Source organism: Canis lupus, chromosome 1 (genome assembly GCF_011100685.1).
Source record: "Canis lupus familiaris isolate Mischka breed German Shepherd chromosome 1, alternate assembly UU_Cfam_GSD_1.0, whole genome shotgun sequence".
In the NCBI taxonomy this organism is placed as follows: Eukaryota; Metazoa; Chordata; class Mammalia; order Carnivora; family Canidae; genus Canis; species Canis lupus.
Window position 1 is genome coordinate 30,006,029 of NC_049222.1, and position 21,487 is coordinate 30,027,515.

Consider the following 21,487-nt stretch of genomic DNA (forward strand, 5'->3'; position numbering starts at 1 on the left):
GAGCATCTAAACTAATACTTATCAAATATGAGTCATACTTGTTTTCTTATGTAAGTTTTATAATGTAATAATATCTGTTTATCCTTTTATTTCTAATAAAAATGAACAATTTACTTAAGATATTTCTCTGAAGGCTGTCGAATAGAAGCTCAGCATAAATTTATTCAGTTGGTTTTAGTGACTGGCTTTATGTCTGGCAAATAGTTTAAGGGACGACCTACAATGTTTTTCTGGTCAGATCAGAGACTGTTCTTATTTGCCATCAAGTAATCAGGAATCAAGAGGAATGGAACCAGCCATTTAAAACACAATTTTATTTCTTTCTACAATTCTTATGTCTTTGGTTCCCACCAGTTCACTACCTTTCCTAAGATGAATTTCAGGTGCCAAAGGGCAAGTACGGAGGAGTCAAAATGAGAATTCACCAATTAAAATGCCAGAGCCTTTCACATTTAATTCATGTTAGAACATATGGAAACCTCTCATTGTAATCGAGACTAAACATTTCAGAATAAAGAGCCATGGGTGATACCTTATCCGTCTCCTCTACACAAACTCCCTTTCCCCATCCCACTTGGTGCATAAACAGTATATATTTGTTACATTGAAGAGGCTCAACAAATCATGTGAGGTAGGCAGTTGATGTGAGCAAGCAATGATAGCATTCAACCATTGTATTAGTTGACTGTGTTATGTATGTTACGTGTGTCACCCTGACAGGAAGAGCATCACTCAGATTCTATGCAAGTGGCCCTGATGGCCTGGCATAGGATACTACTTCTTTTCTAATCGCTGCTCTCAACTCTGTTTCCCAGAATAAAACATTTTTCATGCCTATGCTCTGTCATTGACAGTATGAACAGATGCTTTAATTCCACCAGCCTCAACAAAGCATCAATCAGAAAATCTTTTCCCAGGCCGACATGGTTTGATGACCATAGGGCATGGTGAGTTGTTCTGTTTATTTTCAATATTGGAAACAGGAGATAAGGAAACTCATTCTATCTAGAATTTTTTGAAACTCTTTTTTTTAAAACTGCTTCCTTCAAGTCCATTCTTAGTCTCTCCAATCCCTCCTGGTTCTATCAGAAGCAGACCTTTGTTGAGAGTTTTTATCATAAATAAATGTTGAATTTTGTCAAATGTGTTTTCTGCCTCTGTTGATATGATCATATGTTTTATCCTTCATTTTGTTCATATGGTATATTGCATTGACTGATTCGCAGGTGTTAAGCTATCCTTGTATCCCTGGAATAAATCCCATTTGATTGTAGTGTATGATCCTTTTAATGTATTGTTGAATTTAGTTTGCTAATTTTTAAAAATTAAGTATGCTCTATGCCCAACATGTGACCTGAACTCATAACACAGAGGTCAAGAGTCCTATGCTCTGCTGACTGAGCCAGACAGGTGCCTCCAGTTTGCCAATATTTTATTGAGGAGTTTTGCATCTATGTGTGTCAGAGATATTGGCCTGTTGTTTCTCTTCTGGTGGCATCTTTGTCTTATTTAGTTATAGGGTAATGCTGGCCTCGTAAAACAAGTTTGGAAGAGTTTCCACCACTTTTATTTTTTGGAAGGGTTTGAGAAAGATTGGTATCAATTCTTCTGTGAATGTTTGGTAGAATTAACCAGTGAAGCCCAGATGGTCCTGGCCTTTTGTTTGTTGGGAGGTTTTTGATTACTCACTCAATAACCTTACTAGTAATCAATCTGTTTAGATTTTTTATTGTCTCATGATTCAGTCTTAATAAGTTGTATGCATCTAATAGTGTATCCATTTCTTCTAGGTTGCTTAATTTGTTGGCATATTATTGTTGATAGTAATTTCTTATGATTCTTTGTATTTCTGTAGTAGCACTTGTAACATATCTCTTCTTTTTTTTTTTTGTCTTCTCTTTTTTTCTTGGTGAGTCTAACTAATGGTTCATCAACTTTGTTTATCTTTTCAAAGAATCAGCTCTTAGTTTTATTGATCTTTTCTATTGTATTTTTAGTTTCTATTTCATTTATTTCTGCACTGGTCTGTATTATTCCCTTTCTTCTAGTAACTAGGCTTCATTTGGTCTTTTACTAATTCCTTGATGTGTAAAGTTAGATTGTTTATTTGAGACGTTTCTTGTTTCCTGAGTTAGGCATTTATTGCTATAAACTTTCCTCTTACAACTGCTTTTGCTGCATTTAAAAAATTTTGGTATGTTACATTTCCACTTTTGTCTCAAGATATTTTCTGATTTCCTTCGTATTTTTTTTCTGACTCATTGGATGTTCAGTAGCATGTTGTTTAATCTTCACATATTTGTGAATTTTCTAGTTTTTTTCATGTAGCTAATTTCTAGTTTCATATCATTGTGGTCAGAAAACTCCAATAATGCTTTTCATAGAAAATGATAGTTACCTATGTATAATTTCTTTTGTATGTGGAATCTATAAATAAATAAATAAATAAATAAATAAATAAATAAATAAATCAAACACCAAATTCACAGATAGTGAACAGACTGGTGATTGCCAGAGGCAGAGGGTGTAGAGTGGGGGGAAAAAAACAGGTAAATTAGGGCTTTTTAGTTTAAATAAATCTAATAATAATAATAATAAAGAATCAGATCTCTGGCTAAATCCTCAGTGCTTTTCATTGATATATAAAGTTCCCAATTCTATACTTAAAACTACGAAAAAATACTATGAAGTATTATTTAGATAAAAGTCAAAAGTATATATTTTCTCTACTTAGAAAATGAAATTGAAATGTCTATTCAGAGTAACAAATATATACCAATTAAACAAATTCTATCAACTTTGAGGGTAGATGTTGTGACCAAAGATTACTTTCAGGTTCAAAAAGTCCTTCTTCTAGTTAACCCTAACCAGAGTTGAGCACACAGTGGTCTTGCCTGGCCCTGTGTAAGAACGTGAGTCAGAGGATGGACTTGAGAAATGAATGGCTCTAAATTCAAACCTCTGTTGTAAAATCTATCAGGTAGGTTATCTTGAGGAGTACAATGAACACATTCTAATCCCAACTTCCTTCTTTCCTATGTACCTGTGTAAGAATGAGCAGCAATAATTTCTATCTCATGGGGTTGCCACAAGTCATCAATGAAATCCTCTAAATCAGGAGCCCTGCACAGGGACAGGCAGTTATTCTGAGAGGAATGCATATTACTTCCCACCTCCTGCCAGATAAATTAATGATCCTTACTCAGTAGAGTCTTGGTGAGATTGATTATCCTTGGCCTTCTCATTTCATTGTTGGAAGCACCAAGTACTAGATGTTTCTACTTCTTCTACATTGTAGAGCAGATACTAATAAAAAGCAAAACTAAGGCTCAAATTCATAGCCTAGCCTTCCCTGATTCCTAACTCATGCTATTCAGGTTCTGGTTGCCCTTTAAGAGCTGCAGGTAAAAATACTTGTAGTCTACCCTGATATCTTTCTGATAGGAATTTTTCACTGATGTGAACTACCTGTTCTATCCAAACTAGCCTCTTTATCTCCCACAAGACATTAAAATTTTATTTTCTTTGTGTTTTTTGCTTATATAACCCATTTGTCTAGGACGACTTTACTTCTCTCTCTGCTTATAGTCTTACTAAACTGCAGCTTATTAATCTGCAGCTCACATCCTGCTTCCTTGATGAAGTTCTCTCTAATACTGTACCAGGAGTGATCTTAAGTTCTTCTCTGTTCCCAGAATGCTTATGGTTCTTTATTACTCATCTGACATTTAACATTTGCTGTCCTCTATTAAACTATTGGAGTGTGGCAGAAAAACCCTGACCTGGGTGTCAGCAGAATCCTGGACCTGACACAAAATATCACACACTCATTGTAACCTTGGTTTCCTTGTCTGTAAAACTGAGGTAATAATACTCAAGTGAATTGTTTTGACATCCAAAAGAGTGTTAAAACATTTTACAAGTAAAAAAAAAAATTACAAGTAATAAAATGTTATACAAGAGAAGGCACTGTTACTATTACAAACATGTATGTTTTATTGTTCTTCTTCCCTCAAAACACCCAGCACAGTGCCCTGAATATAATATCAATAAAATAAATGAATGAACCAACCAGGAGTTCTGGAGCCTCTTCTGCCACCTTCAGGATCTTCAGCCGGGCATCTGAATTCTGTTCACTCTTTTGTAAAATGAGAGTTTGCCTAGAGTCTAAACTGACAAGTCTCCACCCAAGGTATATGTTAGAGACACCTTGGGGAGCTTTTAAAAATGTGTATGCCTGGGTCTCACCTTAAATCAATCCAGATTCTCTGAGAGTAAGGCTCATGCATAGATATTAAAACCTTACGTTTTTAATTTTGAAAAACTACAAACTTACAAACTTTGTTGGAAAACAGAATTAAGAACTCCCCCCCCAAATCATTTAGAGCAAGTTGCCTACCTAATAATTGTCCATCACCCCTCAATACGTCAGTACAAATTTCCTATAAATAAGGACATTCTCCAACACAAATGCAAAGTAACCATCAAAATCAGATAATTAACAGGGATGCATTCAAGATCCCATTCAAATTTTATCGATTGCTTCAAAAATGTCTCTTGTAGGGGCACCCAGGTGGCTCAGTCGGTTAAGCACTCAAATCTTGGTTTCTGCTCAGGTCATGATCTCAGGGTGGTGAGATTGAACCCCTTGTCAAGGTCTGTACTCAGCGTGGAGTCTGCTTAAGATTCTTTTTCCTTCTCCCTCTGCCCCTCCCCACCTTTCTAAAATAAATAAATAGATCTTTAAAAATAAAAAAAAGGTCTCTTGTAAACTCATCTCGTTCAGAATCATACCTTGCAAGTAGTTGTCATGTCTCTTTAGTCTCCTTTAGACCAGAACAGTTCCTCAGTATTTCCTCCACTTTCATGATCTTGACATTTTTGAAGATTATAGGCCATTTAAATTGCAGAATGTCCTTCAGTTTGGGTTTGATCCTTCCTTATGATTAGATTCAAGTAATGCATGCTTGACAAGCATATTACAGAGGTGACGGTGGTTCTTCCTGTCAAGGAGGATGATTATCATTTGTTATTATTGACGAGGTTCACTAGATGGTTTGATTAGGGTAATGTCAGCTGGTTTTCCCAATTATCTTTCTCTCCTTTGTAATGAATAAATAATCTGTGGGGAGATCCTTTAAAACTATGTATTTTGTACCTTATCCAACATCAAATGCATTCTTTTATTCATATCTATAGGTTTTCACAATTTTCTGTTTTATTCAAAGGGTTTTAATACATGACTATCATTGTTTATTTTGATGCTCACTTATCCCCAGTTTGGCCAGTGGGAGTTCCATGAAGTTGGCTCCTATGTCCTTTTCACATGTTGCCATAGTTCTTTGAGCACTTCCTGCTTTCTGGCACAATAAGATGTTCCAGGCTCATCTGGCACTTTCCTTTTCCCAGCCCTGGAATCAGCCATCTCTCCAAGGATCCTTGGCTCCTTTCAATGGAGAATAGTATTTGAAGTCAGTCTCAGGGTGCTAGGTATGCTCACTGCTATCAGGCTATTGTGGCTCCTGGGCCCTTTCAGGAAACAGGCTGGGAATGTGAGAATATGAATATGTGCAAACACACACTTTGATAACTATATTTTTATCTCTATCTATATATTTGGAAACCAAGAGTTTTACATTAATTCCAATTCTAATCCAGTACAACAGGTTTATCCTAGTTTTCTCCCTTTTAGTATTTGGAACTCATTCTTATGTTCAGGAGTACAGGAATTTGAAACACCACTAATCTGGTAATTTTCTTCACTTTCCTTGACTGCCAGACAGAAAATTAAAATCACAAAATTATTAAACAAGATACATCTCTTTTTTGTAGCTTTATTATATTAAGATCCTTTAAAAATACACACACATACACACTCACACCTACACATTTAAAGCTAAGAAAAAGCACATTCTACCAGATATTTTAATTTTGCTCTTTTATAAGTTTATGGATCTGAGCCATCCTATAGCCATTTTATTGTAATTAAGGTATTACTTTCAAAGAGTAATTTTTTTCAAAATATCATAGGAAAAGTGATCTTTCTGCATTTCAAAACCAGAAGCAGCATACATAAATAAATTTGTCTCTTGTCAGGAGCAGTGGAGTGGAAGTACTCCTACAAGATGGGAAAAGTTGTGCATTCAGCAATCCGTGACGAGCACACGTTGAGGCAGACAACGCCATGCTGGAACTCTGCCTGCCTGATAGACACCCAGAGATGGGGCTATTTGTGTTGGTAAAGTTTGTATCAGTCAGAATGGAGAGGTGGCGGCAACTGTGGATGGAGACAGCCATTTGGGAATGTTCAAATCATGTTAGCTGCACTTTGTTTCACATGCAATATTCCCTTTGGTGAGATACCATATTTCCATTCAGAGATATCACACATTTCATTCACAATGTACTCATGATCCATATAATTGTAAAGAGGGTCTGAGATGACCTAATTCTTGGCATTTTCTGTTGAAGTAAATATATGATATCTTTGGAATATTGAACTGTCAATGAAAAATTTAATCATGGTTGAAAAATAAGAAAAATTTAAATTCTCCCTTAGTGAATTTGAAACTGCTATGATCATGCATATTTTACTGGATTGCCAATTTGGGTTCGTTCTTCATTACCTAAATACTTTTTGCATTTTAATAATTCCATACCTCTTATCAGTATAATTCCAAATATCCCCTGTGGTTCATTTCCTTCTCACCACTCTACCCTCTTTCTTTATAGATGGTTGAGTCTCTAGGGTATGTGCCACATGGGTGTATTTGTAGTGGATACTATCTTATGTAAACAATTATTGCTTTGGCTATTATGTCTTGGCTGCGTATTTAGTCTGCATTAATTACTAATACATCATACCATTCAATCACTCATCTGTCAATAAGATTATATTTAACCTGCTAGCTTTTCATTAGGTGGAAATCAGTCATCCCTTGGATTTTCTTTGACAGTTCTAATCAAACTTTTATTTTTAAAGATTGAGGCCAAATAATATAAATACAATTTTATTTTTAGATTTTATAGTAGATTGTTATTCAATGATAAGACTCTAAAATACTTATAAATTACATGATTCAATTAGCAGAGTCCAGTTGGTGTACTGACTTACTTGCTTAAAATATCTGTGTTTCCCTTGGGGGGTGAGAGGAGGGGGAAATAGATGTCAAGAGATTATTCTAGAAAATGACTCATCAGTAGTATGAAGCTATAAATAAATCATTTGTGAAAAGATGGAGCCATTGAACACCAAATAAATTTTCAAGTGAATAATTGGGAAATGTGGGAAAAAGTGTTTTACAAAATAAAAGAATGAGAGTGGAATTTTCTCTAAAGAGAATATATTTAGCAAAAGTGAAACTAGAATGTTACTCCTTAAGAATATTTTTTAAAGATTTATTTATTGGTTCTAGGAGCGGAGGCAGAGAGAAAGTGTAAACAGAGGGAGGGGGTAGAGAGAAAAATTCAAGCAGACTATGCTGAGCTCAGAGCCCAATGCAGGCTCAATCTCACAACCCTGAGGTCAAGACCTGAGTGGAAATCAAGAGTCTGAATCAGGCAGCTGATGGCTCAACTGATTGAGCCATCCAGGTACTCCCCCTTAAGAGCATTTTTATATAAAAACCATTTTCTGTTCATATTTAAAATGTGTATAAAATAGTTTACCTTCCTATCAATGTGTGTAAAACAGCTTACCTTTCAGTTGAATGAATCGAACAGCACAAAATTATATTGTATTAATGACCAGAGTAATGATATTACAATAAAGAGAACAAGGCTGAGAGAACAAATCTAAGAGCTTTCTATATTTTAGAAATTTCTAAACATGCATTTGAACTAAGTCTGACCTATCCAAAATAAGACAATATTCCATTTGAGGCTTGAAAAGAATTAGACATTTCTACCAAATTTTTAGATATCCTAGGAATTTCCCATCTCTGAGAGTCTTTTCTGACCTATTTAGAAAAGGAAGCACAGAGAAAGTGGCTTTGTTTATAACAAGACCTCCTTTTCTGTATAAAACCAGCTAAGTAGAGAACATTGCATCATGCATGAGAGAATCTTCCCCTGGGTGCATCTATAACTGGCTACAGAGTGCCATCCACAGACTCTAACAGATGCCCAACAGAGGAGTTCCAGGCCCTAACCTCCCTCTAGTCTCTTGTGTTAATGAGGACTCTTGATGCAGTTTAAGGCACACTAGTGAGCAGCTCTAAATCAGAGCTCGTCCTGTGGAAGGAAACTTTACAACGGGTACCGAGGCCAGTTGGTTAGAATTCCAGATGTGGGGCCTGTACCCTGCCTCTGACCAGCATCCATTTCTGTGCTCCACAGCTGGTCCATGTAAATGTGCCATATTGCCGCCCATCTGCTCAGAGAGTGCACAGTGGCACATCTCTCTCTGACAGTGGACCGTTTTATTGAATGCTATAAATATTGAAATTCATAGGCATGAAGCAGCAGATTTTTAATGTTACTTAGAGAGACATTTGAGCCACAACCTTTGGCAGAAGCATACACTGTTAGTATCTCAGTACACTGTGCACCATTTGGTTCAGAATCATGAACAACTTTTCCAGGGATTTCATGGCTCTCCAATCCCAGGTAAAATGAAGTACAGACCCTGAGGGATGATATTTAGTGTGAATGTCACCCTGCATACAATGTGCATTTGGGATATGGACTTTCCAGCCCTGTGCTGTGTTAAACCATATGTTAATGTTTTTATACTCAGAAAAGATTAGATTGGGGACCAATAAAGTTTCAAAACTACAAATAATAGGCTAACCACGGCGAAACGCGAAGCATTCCTTCAGCTGAGTTTTTTCCAAAGTCTCTGCAATTTTCATTTTTGAAATGGCAGGGCTCTATTTTGTTATAGGAAACCAGCTTATCCATATTTTATAAGCTAATATGTGCAAATTTTGTACCAGAGAGTAAACATCCTCATTAATTTGAAATTACTGGCATGTGGTCTGGATACGACATAGAAAATTACTTTGTGATATTTTTCCCCTCTTGACCAAATAATCCTAAGCAAATTTTGAGACAAAAAAGGAAGTAAATCAAAGCAGAGGAACAGAAAGGGGATTGGCTACCTGGTATGGTTTTGATTTCTGGGGTGATGTTCTTTGACCTGAATGAACGGTAAGGCAAGGCAAAGCTGTTTAAGACAAAAACAGACATGGTTTTTTATATAAAGCCCTCTTTCTTTTTCTTTCAGTTCTCTCATGAAAATGCTAAAGAAACAGAAAATGCCTTTCCAGGAATTGTCAGGGATCTAACTACAGATGCGACTCATTCATTTAGAACAGTAAGTAGTTGGAAAAGGACACAATAATGTTCCCAGTTTGGCATTTGTTTACCTCAGAGCTGCTAACAAAGCTAATGTGACAACTATTAAAAAGGAAAATACTTTCCTTGCCTAATTGATGTAAAGAATCGAAAATGATCAAAATCCAAACCGAATTTCAATTATTCTTCTGGCACGTACATTTCTCAAGACTGTGATGCTTTTTAACTTTGCTTCATTATCATTTTCCAATTGCTCTGTGGTCTTTGTATTTTTTTTTAATGGCAACTTGCGTCTTTATTACTGCAGCCGTAACATTCCAACAATAAGCTGTGTCATTTCTCAAGCATTTCCCTGAGTTCCCAATCAGCAGAGTTATGTAAGGTGGCAGGTTAATAAATGCGACACACTGAAATCATTTGTACCAGACTACCTCTCCTTCCAAGCTCTGACAGATGCTAAGTCCAGCTGGTAAAAAAAGTTTATAGGCGAGTTGGATCTGGGGTCTTCACACACTCCACAATGTTGGCTACCAATGCTTGTTTTAATGAGTCACGGATTGCCTGTTTATCTTCTGCTCCCTGCTGTTTCTGCATTTTCTCTTCCAGAACAATCCTAGAAACACATGCTGCTACAGACGCTGGAGCAATGTGTGTAGACATTTGAGCCAAATTGTTATAAAGAACTCTTTCTTCTCTGATATGAAAAAAGGAGCGAGAATTGCACATTGCCTAGCAAATCGTTATCTCAGATGTTCGCTGTGACATGCTCAATATGGCCTACCAGAAAAAGTTGGAGACATTTGCAACCTTAACAACTACACAAAATGACACTGTAATTGGCGGGTTTTGTTGTTCATGTTCTGGCTCAGCTAAAACTGCTCTAAACACTTTGTTTAATGATGTTACATTATGACAACACATGGCTTCTATACAGCAAGTCATCATGTTTAACATGCAACTACACAGGAAAAGTAGCGAGCGGCCAGGAAACGGTACCAGGAGTCGCCCTTCAAAGTTCTCACTGCAAACCAAAAATGATTAGTCCAAAGCCTCCAGATAATTCCTCTTTCTCACTAAAGGCTCACTTAAGTTGGGTTCCCAGTTCTACTGGCTTAAGGTGACTTTTTTAGGGAAACTCGGTTTGAGTGAGTGTGTTGTGAGAGGAGGTATTGCCATCACAATATTTACTATTTAACTGAGTTGTGGGAAAACAGCTTAAGAAAAAAGAAAGAGAGAAGCACATGAGTCAGATCATGCCTTAAGCAAATTGCTCACTGAGAGGCAGGTACTTTTGTTTGAACTTCAAAACAAATTTTATATATTTGTGTGTGTATACATATGTGTATGTTTTATATACATATTGTTTTATATATGTATATACACATACATATAAAAGAGTAAGTACACACTCTTCTCCAGATAAATTTGTGAGTATCGTGTTTGTCTTCATTTTAATAGTTTTGGGTCATCTCCTGAATGTCTAGCTTTTGCTGTCTTAGAAAAATACAGTGAAAATTAGATGCAACCTCTAGCTATAGATATTTGATTTATAATAGCATGGAGAGATGAGAGATGAAAAACAAATGTAAGGTAGATATATACAGTAAAAATATAGATGCAAAATAATTTTGATGGAAGGCTTCAGTTAAAAGTTATGACAGCAGGTAGGAAAATGTTTGGTGTGACACTTGTGGAAGAATTTTATATTGGGATAACTAAGTTTAGGAAAGGAAGAGTTGGACAAAGAATTAGATGTTTGGAACCTTCTGGGAGAAACCCAGTGAGGATGGCTGCTGGGTCTGTGCACAAAATAGGACATTCTGACAAGATGATCTTGTGCTCTCTTGGAAAGGCCTGGATGTCATTGTTAAAAATAATTATTTTGTAGGCACCTGGCTGGCTCAATTGGTGGAACATGTGACTCTTGATCGCAGGGTTGTAAGTGCTAGCCCCATGATGGGTATAGAGATTACTTTAAAAAAATAAAATTAGGGACGCCTGGGTGGCTCAGTGGTTGAGCATTTGCCTTCGGCTCAGGGCGTGATCCTGGAGTCCCAAGATTGAGTCCCTCATTGACTCCCTCTGAGGAGCCTGCTCTGCCTATGTCTCTGCCTCTCTCTCTCTCTTTCATGAATAAATATATGAAGTCTTAAAAAAATAAAAGAAATAAAAAAATAAAATTAGATAATGATAATTCTACACATATTCACTAAACCCACCAAATTGTACAGTTTAAAAAATGAATTAAAAAATTAATTTTGTCCAGAAGAAATTGGAAAACTGGTATGTAGATGTGATATAAAACATTTTGGAGGAGACGGAAGTAGAGGGCAGGAAATGTGAAGTCATCCAGAATTTATGCTTTGCTTGAACATTGTTTCATTACCTCCAAAAATCTGATTGGAGATCTTTTCCACATATCACTGAATGTACTTTATAGAAGGTCCCTTGTGAGAAATTATCGTTTATATTGAGTCTTAGAAAATGTTTCATATCTTTAGATAAGTCTGTGTTGTTGTTTTTTTTTTAAATAACCAAAGATGTAACGCAATGTACTATATATACCACCATCTTAGATGTCAAATAACTTGTCATGCAATTATTAAGCAGGAGTCTGAAATATTCTCTTCTTTCTGTCTCTATCAGGACATTTCTGGTACGTTTCATCTGTAAGTCAGCTCAGTGACTTTTGGAAGTAGAGAGGGTACGAAGTGGAGGTTCACAGATTTCCTCACACTGCAGGACATCGTGCAGTGAAAACGTAGCTTCTTTATTTTAAAAAAGAATTGATCGAATTTTCATTACAGTGACCTGATGCAGGAGAGAGACAACGAAACTGTATTTTAGCAAACCTCAGAATGTTTCAATAACTTAAACGCTTCCTCTTGGTGGCTTGGTCTTGTTAGGTAGACATTCAATATCTCAGAACCTGCTGGTGCTCCTTTCCAACGCGCCACCTGTGTGTTTAGGGGAGAAGCGTCTACGCGGTCTCACTTTGGAATGGAGTATGCCCGGGCGTTCTGTGCCTGGCCTCACTCGTGGCCTTCACCTGCTCTCCAGCCTGTCCCAGAAGGCTGACCCCTGCAGACTACCTCCCAGGCTTCCTTGCTGGTCGCCTTCTGTGCTGTGGTTAATGGGAGGCACCGGCAGGAGAGGAGCGTCTGGAAGGGGAGAGAAAGGAGGGTCTTTCTTCCCTGCTTCCTCCTGCTTTGGCACCACGTCTCTGGCCAAGAGACGTGGTGTTTGGAGACTGGCACCATTCCGGCTCTCCATGGCGTTGCTTTAGCCTCGCTGGTTTCCTGAGCCCTACGGGAAGAACAGTGTCCTGAAGTGGGTAGGCTCTGGGCCACCCACCGTGGCTCCCTCAACTCTGCCCCAGAAGTAATGTCTTCACCGACGCTGTCCTATCTGTGCCATCTCTCTCACCTGCGAGGCCTTGGCTGCCTCAGTGGCGTCCTTACACGTATCCCCTCGCTCTCCTCTGTGACAACCATTGGCCCTTGGCTGCTGCGTCTGTAACCAAACCCTGGGGTACACAGACATTGTTCTCTTTCAAGTGACTCCGGGCCCAGGGGTCCACCCTGGCTGACAGGGCTATTCTGGCTCCTGTTGGCCCCTCACATCCCCACTGAGTTTCTCCGTCTTTCATCCTCACTTTGGGCTTAGACTTAGATGGGGCCCTGCACTGTCGGGCTCTCTGCCCAGCGGGGAGTCTGCTTCTCCCTGTCCCCCCCCCCTACCCCGCTGTGCTCTCTCTCTCACTATGTCTGTTGCTCTGTCTCTCACAAATGAATAAATAAATCTTTTTTTTTTTTAAGTGCAAGTGCAGCACTCAGACTAGTGTAGCGGGCTCTCAAAGCATGTTTTAAGTGGTTATTACACATCATTATGATTGATTGCTACCTGCAGAGCATTTTCTGTGTAACCAGCACTGTGTTGGGCATTTTACGCACTTTAAAAAAATCTTCACTACCGGCTCTGAAAATAGAAATTATTCCAAATTTTTGAAGAGAACATTGACTCAGGCAAGAGAGCCGCAGGATAGCTGCACAATGGCACAGCTGGAGTCTGTCCCCGGGGCTGCCTGGTTCTAAGCACTGTCTTCCTTCCCTGGTCCAACTCCCCTGAGCAGCCCGTGGCCAGGATGCTGTGCGGGCGCTGCGTCCAGGGAGGGCCAGGGCCTGGCTGGCTCGACCCTCCCTTGCCTGGTGCCACGGGTTCTACAGGGTGAGCCCAGGACCGCGGGTGAAAGATGGAGCCAGGGCATGGTGGAGACCAGTGTCATGCCCGAGTGAACCAGATTTTGTCTCAAACTGCTGGGAAGCGTCAGTAGTTATTTGAAAGTCCCTCGAATTCTTCATTTTCCTGTACTTTGAGATGGTTTCTTGGCAGCCTCATCATTGGATTCCATCTTCTCCCTGCAGGGCTGTCTAAGTAGGGCCAACGTGCTCCTTTACACATAAAAGATGTTTGTGTTGCACGCAAACGATCCACGCTGTATCATACATACTTTATATAAGAGACAAGTTATCAAAATGTCCAAGGGTGCAACTTAATGAAGATAGAATTTTGAGTGTTTATTTCCCCCTCTTTTATATTTTCACAATCCACCATGGTTGATGTTTACTTGAGAAGCAGTAAGACATGGAATAATATAGACTTTGGAGTCAAGCAAATTGGGTTAAAATCTGAGATCTGTGACAATAGAATAATTTAGTAGATTCTAGAATTTTCTCAGTCTTACCATGAAATCATCTAGTCTGTCTATAGTTTTGGATTAAGATTAAGGAGTTACAAGGAATAGCATATGTGAAGCACTCAGCCTAATGCTGGCGCATCGCAATCACACTAAGCAACGTTTACAGACTGGTTCTTACAGACCAGCCACTTAACTCATTTAAAGCTCTCAACAATTCCTGTAGGGTAGGTGTATTATCAGCCTCTTCTTTCAGGTTTGAAAACTGAAGAACAGAGAGGTTACATATCCTGCCCAAGGCTACACAACGAGAAGTGAGAAACAGGAACATAAATCTAGACAATTCGGCTCCTGAAGCTTCCCTCTTAATTGTAAAGCTACAATGCTGCTACTACTATTGTTCTCAGTAATAACACTCTGCAGTAATAGACACCTAAGAGTGTGATTGATCACCTCTCTCTTTCCTTATTACCAAGAGGTTCTATTTTTATGAAATGCTTATTTTAGCATAGCTTATTTTATACGTTCAAGTTTCCACAGAAAACCTGAATGCATAGAAAGCAGTCCTGCAGGCAAGCCAGCGAATCCTTAGAGAAAAAGAAGAACCACCTGCCCCTTTTTCATCCCATTCCAGAAAGCTTTTGGATTTGTTACTTCTTCTTCATTTTCTTTTCCCCCCTCAAACCCGCAGAAGAAGTCAAAGGAACACACAGGATCTTCTTTGAATAAATATTGACTTGAGTGCAATATCTCTTATGAACAACCACATCATCGTTCCTCCTTCTGTCTTTAACTATTTTCTTTAATTCCTTTGGTCTCTGGTCTCCTATCTAAATAGGTGCTATCTGGCCTCTAGAGGAAGACACTTACCTTAACACAGTGTTCAGGGTAATTAGGCCCCAAATCATACTGTTTTGTAAAGACATCATGCTTCTTGGCAAGACATAGTGAATCAGTTGCTATTAATGGAAAAAAAAAAACTCTCCTCTAACATGGTCAGCGTATCAGAAGACCCAATGCTAGCCTACTGACTGAATCAGTGTGCTAATCTTTCATGTAAGAAATACAAAGGACAAGCATTTTCAATAATCTTGCAATTATTTACAGAAAATTTAATTTTTTCCTTCAGCATGGGAAAGTGTGTACCATCTTGACAGATGTCAAAACATCAAATTGATGTTCGTCAATTTTGACAATGAGTGTCATTCATTATTTAACAAATATTTGACAAAGGAGATAGTCCATCATCCTCACTACGTATTTGGCTAAGGGAAATTTTGATCTACACATTCCACATATTCTCTTAAAATGTGGAGTCAACACTAATCTAAAAGTTGACTTTTTTTCCAGCTACTTCTCTGTTGAAAAAAACCTGTGAGTTTTACATGAACACACAAATAATTATTTAGAGCCATTCCTGATGGCTGTGTTCTCATTTCATTTAACTATTTTAACAGTATGCTAATGACAGGAAGAAAACATACATATAAAATATTGTAAGCATCAGGACTTGGTAGGAGAGACTAAGTTTGGCTTTTGACCATGAAATCTTATTCTGTGGTTGTCTTCTTAATGGCATCTCTTGAGGCCAGTGGCTTTGAATTCTCCCAATTGTATGGGGTCACTCTGGCAGCATTGACCAAGTAGAAAATATTCAGCCAGAGGAAACAATAGTGGAAGTCACCCTTAAGCGCCCTGCCTTCTATATCGTGCAATTGACTCCAAGACTCCCCACGAAGATGTCACTGTTTGACCAGTTTGCTTTAAAACAGCTTAATTAGCTGAAAGGAAAGCTATGTCTGAGCATGTTTGTGAGAAAAAAAAAAAAAAAAAGATACCTCCTTTCAGAAAGCTCATGCTCTATCTTGTCGGAAATCTTTGGTTCTGGAACAAAACAACATTCCTTTCATATGCAATCAAGTCCCTGACAACAAATTTTCCTGGATCAGGAAATAACTAGTTTGGACTTGTGTCCATGTGGACATTTGGGTTTAGGTTCTATGTATGCGGGTCTGTGGGGGAGGCAGACACTGTCGCCTGTGGCATGGCCAGAAGGATTCTTGCCAATAGCATGTGTTTATTTCCTTTACCCAGCAAGATTTAAAACTGACATTTACTGCAAGAAGACTACATTTACTTTCTGATCAAAGTCTACTGAATTTTACTGTGATGTCAATAAAGTCAAAGTAACTCAAGTGCTAACATTGAAAAACACCCCTTATCACTTGATTCCTTTGCTTCTGATTAAAAATTTTCAAATTGTTCAAGAGAAGTGATTCAGATTTCATTCTGAGGATGGTATGGCAAGAAAAACTTTGTCATAATACTTGAAAATATTCCTGATTCAACACAGACCTTCAACAAATGTGAGCATACCATCTGCTGTTTCTGGACTTGTAGCCCGCAGTGAACAAGGGAAGGTATATTTAGGATCCCTTGGAAATTCCTTAATACAAGAGGAAATTCTCTGGCTAGGTCTGTATCACACTGGTTGTCTTTTTTTTTTTTCTTTTTTTTTTTTTTTGCACATATGTATGTGGCTAAACTCGTCTGAAAGACACAGGAAAACTGTCTTTTCATTTAACAAGGCAAATTGACAGGGGTTATTTTCATTTTGATGGGGCCAGAGGAAGCAGCTACAGAAAACTTGAACGCATGGAAAGCAATCCTGCAGGCAAGCCAGCGAATCCTTAGAGAAAAAGAAGAACCACCTGCCCCTTTTTCATCCCATTCCAGAAAGCTTTGGGATTTGTTACTTTTTCTTAATTTTCCTTTTTCCCTTCAAACCCGCAGAATAGCCGCATGTTCCAAACAATATGCTACTGTAAGAATCAAATACTTCCAAGAAGTAACCACTGCAGTGTTATCTGGCTACGCATCCTATTTCAGACACAGTTGCTCCTCTCCATAGGAATTATCTGATGAACACATACATTTCTGAGCAACAGGAATTTATTTTCATAACTTCTAAGTTATAATGAACACCAAATTCCAATCATAGTGCATTGGTTTGTTATTGTGCAGAGCTCCAATATTTGTTGTAGTTCTGTAAATACCACTGTGTGTGTGTGTGTGTGTGTGTGTGTGTGTGGCCAGTCTAACTCAAGAGAATCTAAACTGGTTTGCAAAAACCCCTAAAACGATGATGACACTCTTCCTAAAGTAACATTGGATTTTCACCTGGTACTGCATCTCCCTTTTTTATTTCTAACCAAGAGAAGGATGACTAAATTTGAAAGAAAAAAAAAAAAAGTCTGTAATTAGCAATATAAATCTTTCACCGATTTCGGGAGGTCACCAGATGAACTGATGCAGACTTCGGGCACATCTGCTCTTTTGGCAACCGCTGCCTCCTCCGAGCCTCGTCACCGGCTCCGCTGCTGGTGCGCGGCCTGCTGGGTTCGTGCTCCCGGGCCGACGGCACCGCGAGGCTGCAGCGTCCAACTCGCGCCACCGGGCCGGCGCCGGCCAGCTGCGTGCCACCTAAGGAGGCCACGGGTCCGGGGGTCCGGGGGTGCCAGGGGGCGCCGGCGCGGGAGGCTGGGATAACCTGGCGAGGCGGGGCTCCGAGGAGAGGAGCGCACGGCCCAGGGCTGGCAGGTGGCTCTCCCCAACCACCTGATCTTTTCAGAAAAGGGGTTGTGGTGCCCACAAGGTGGCATCGGTGGCGCCAACTTCAGAAGGGAGCCCTTTAGGTCTCTGGAGGTGGGGAGCTCTGTGGGCTGGCAGGGCGAGGGCAGGAAGACCATCCTGATCAAATCATTCCAACCCTGATGAAGTTGTTTCTTTTAACATGCGTGAACCACAGTGAGGAGAATGGGCAAATACTGTGGCTTGAAGTCACTGGCTATTGTCTGTGAGGCAAGAGGCCAAAGGCCAAGTGCCTTGGACAGAACTGGCTTTAAATTGGTAACAGACGCTAGACACCACACTGCCATTGAGTGTGCTGCTAGGGACATGACTGCAATTGTGAACCACTGGCCTTCCTCATGGCTCACCCTGTGATGCCCGCCTTAGGTGCCAGGCTCAGCTTCGACTGTGCATCCGCAAAATTCTGAATTGGGAATGGAATAGCAAACTTCTTCCTGTTCTTAAAAAGCTGCAAGAATATTGCCCGTATGTATAGGAACCTGGAGGGATACAGAAGTCATTTGAGGCTTTTTTGCAGGGTTGAGAGGCTGAATATAGTCTAAGTGCAGTATTCTTTACATTCATGGCCAGTTTCTTGCTTCTCATATTCTAATAGATTTCCTTTCCATTAAATAGTGATAGTTTCATCTTTTCTGTGAAACTTTCCTCCGATTAGGTAAGATCAGCAGCGTGGCTGAGTTATGCCGATACTGATATGATACACTATATTCTTCTAGACAACAATCTCTCACATTTATAAAGTACTTTAGACATTAGCTGTTTGCTGTATTATCTTCATTTTGATAACTGATAAGTGGGATTTTATGCTTGTGATTCTATGCCATCTTGCATTTAAAGATGTGTGTGTGTGTCTGTTTTATGGAGCTACTTGGTCTTAACTGAAGCTGATAACTTAACAGGCTGGTCCATCTCTGAAGGTAGAAGAGGCTAGGGTCACATTTGATGGACACTGCATTTGGGAATGAGCCTGGGGCAGGGGTGTGAAGATGAGGGCAGAGGGGAGTGGAGAAAATTTGGAGTCCTTCCAGCTGTAAAGGCCTAGAGCGGGGGTGATCCCCTGGCTGAGGATCTCCTGAGGGCATCCCACGGAGCTCTTGTGTTTTGGTATCAGGAGAAGAGAAAGAGAGGAAAAATGAGCTGCTATATTTGAAAACCACCATCTTTAACTGTTGTTTACTCCTCCCCCACCTTCTCTGATTTTCTTCTCTCCATAGACACAAAGAATTTGTGAAGACAGTTCAGACGTAACATGCTTCCGGTGTCTAGGTATTCTGGTTTTCCTTCAAGTCAAGAATATGACTAAGGCACCTACATGAACTAGGTATTTCACAAAGAAGTACACTCATAGCACAACAGATGCTATCTGTGAGTCTTTCATGTACCAGTAAAATGCTGTTTATGATATTTTCTGATGGACTATCAGATACCAAAGTTAAACATTTCTAAAGTTGGTATGTTATTTGTTTATGTTAAAGATGCCTCATTATATACCCTGATCTCTGGCTTATAATGTGATCAAAATACGATGTTTATAAATCTACTTATTGAGCTGTAACGTCTATACCCTCACTAAGAATAAGTCTTCTCTTCAGCACCTTTACCTGGGTCTCTTGTAGGTAATTGCAAAGAAAAATTCAAGAAGCTGTTAAAATTGTGGCTATGGAAGTGGCAAGGAGAAATGTGCACAGAATTTCTTTTATGGGTATTGCTTAGATGTTATTTTTTTGCTAAGACTTTACTGGTATGATTTTGTATTCAGAGTTGTTTATGATCTTTGGCTGTCTGCTCTAAAGGAAACTTGGAAAACTCCTTTTCTAAGTTTTATGGAGATGTAATAGACACTTAACACCACATAAGTTTAAGATGTACGGCTCAATGACTCGACTTTCATATATGGCGAATGGTTGAGAAAACTCAGTCTTGACTCGAGCACAAAAGTGTGACATTGTAAAATTAAGTATTTGGGGGGATGATTATATTTTTAAGGATCTTTTAAAAGATGGTTTTAACCAGCAGTTAGTTTTGTTAAGTTGAGGTCATTGTTAAATGCATTCACGCTGTCTTTTCACTGGTAAAGTTTTAGCTATGAAAAATATCTGTTAACATATAGTGGTGGATACATTTGACAGTTTTGAGACATCTCTATGCAGGTTAATAGAATAGAACATCAAACACTACTTTAACTTTCCAAGGAGCAATGCCAAAATATTTGCACTTTTGGGTATGTCTGATCTGGTAATAATTTGTATAAAATATGTGAATTGAAAAATTAAAAGGATGAAAGCTACAAAAATTATAAAAGTCCTGGGCGACTATTTATGTGTGTGTATATATATATTTATTTGTATTACTTCCTTATTAATGGTACAACACTTATTGAATAGTAAGACACTTATTTGAATACATATTTAATCTTAATAAAGGGGAACAGGTTCTTATTTTATTGCCTTTGTTGCTTATTTTTTCTCCACGTTGAATTCTTCAAATTATTTAAGATTTCTCAGTCCCTGACAGAGTCCAGTCATCTAGGGCAAGGACAGAACCTTCTTTCCTTCCAGCAAGCTAAGCATAGAAGAGACACCAAAATGTGGCTGGAGTTATTCGAGCAAGTGAACCAGGGTTTGGGGTAGAGGACCCCACGGTGTGGAGAGTACCTTATATGCAGCATGCAGTCATCTATGTGGAGCCTTCACAACCCTGGAGGGCTGGCTGGCGGTCTCCTTTCTAGGGGCTCTTGGGATCCATGTCTCAAGATAAAATGAAGGTACCTCAGGACCTAAGAGGTAAGAGCCTTTGCCTTTTTTTTTTTTTTTAACAGGTCTATATAGTTATGGTTAACATACAGTATAACATACAATGTTATATTGGTTTCAGATGAACAATATAATGATTCCACAATTTCATACATCGCCCAGTACTTGTCACAACAAATACCCTCCTTGACCCCCATCACCTATTCCACCCATCTTCCTACTCACCCCCCTGCCCCCATAACTCAAGTTTCTTCTCTATAATCTGTTTCTTGGTTTTTCTCTCTCCTTTGCTCATTTGTTTTGTTTCTTAAATTCCACATGTGAGTGAAATCATATGGTATTTGTCTTCCTCTGACTGAATTACTTCACTTAGTATTATACTCTCTAGTTCCATCCATGTCATTACAACTGGCAAGATTTCATTTTTTATGGCCGAATAATATTCCATTCTGAATAATATTCTACATCTTCTTTATCCATTCATCTATCAATGGACTCTTGGGCTGCTTCTATAATTTGGCTGTTGTAAACAATACATCGGGGTGTATATATCCCTTTGGGTTTTTGTATTTTGGTTATAAATACCCAGTAGTGCGATTATTGGATTTCAGGGTAGTTCTATTTGTAAACGTTTTGAGGACCTTCCATACTGTTTTCCACAGTGAAGAGCCTTTGCTTTTCATAATCAATCTTTCCTAAGGCACTCCAACCCCACTTCCAGTGTCTCCGATAGCAGGTTGGACTTTCTGCAACATATGGAAGGGAATTTCATTTTCCTGAGGCTTTCTTGTGATTTAAACAGAGGAGGAAATCTGTTTCCCATGCATTATCTGATGGGATGGAACTGCACAAATGATGAATAACTGGTTTGCCAGCCTAAAAACACGATTGGAAACTTAACAGGTGTCCAAGGACTCCTCTCCATTTTTGGTACTCATGCCCTTTCTCTTCTGAACTTCCAGAGAAGGATGGAAATCATACTTTGATGATGCCCACACTTGCAATGTCAGATAAATCAAAAGTCAAAAGCAAATTGATAAAGGGGCCAGGTAAGGGAGAAAAGAAAGCCACCAAAGGAACTTCTAAGGTA

General features: G+C 38.9%; 1 long non-coding RNA gene across 1 annotated transcript in view; it reads left to right on the plus strand.

Moving 5' to 3' along the window:
* Positions 1-20,028, plus strand: part of LOC111090647 — a 39,464-nt gene extending 19,436 nt beyond the window's left edge. The window contains exons 2-4 of the long non-coding RNA XR_005353056.1: positions 6,097-6,354; positions 9,227-9,316; positions 18,859-20,028. This is a non-coding gene — a long non-coding RNA (uncharacterized LOC111090647). The remainder of the gene's footprint in view (positions 1-6,096; positions 6,355-9,226; positions 9,317-18,858) is intronic.
* The last annotated feature ends 1,459 nt before the right edge of the window (positions 20,029-21,487 follow it).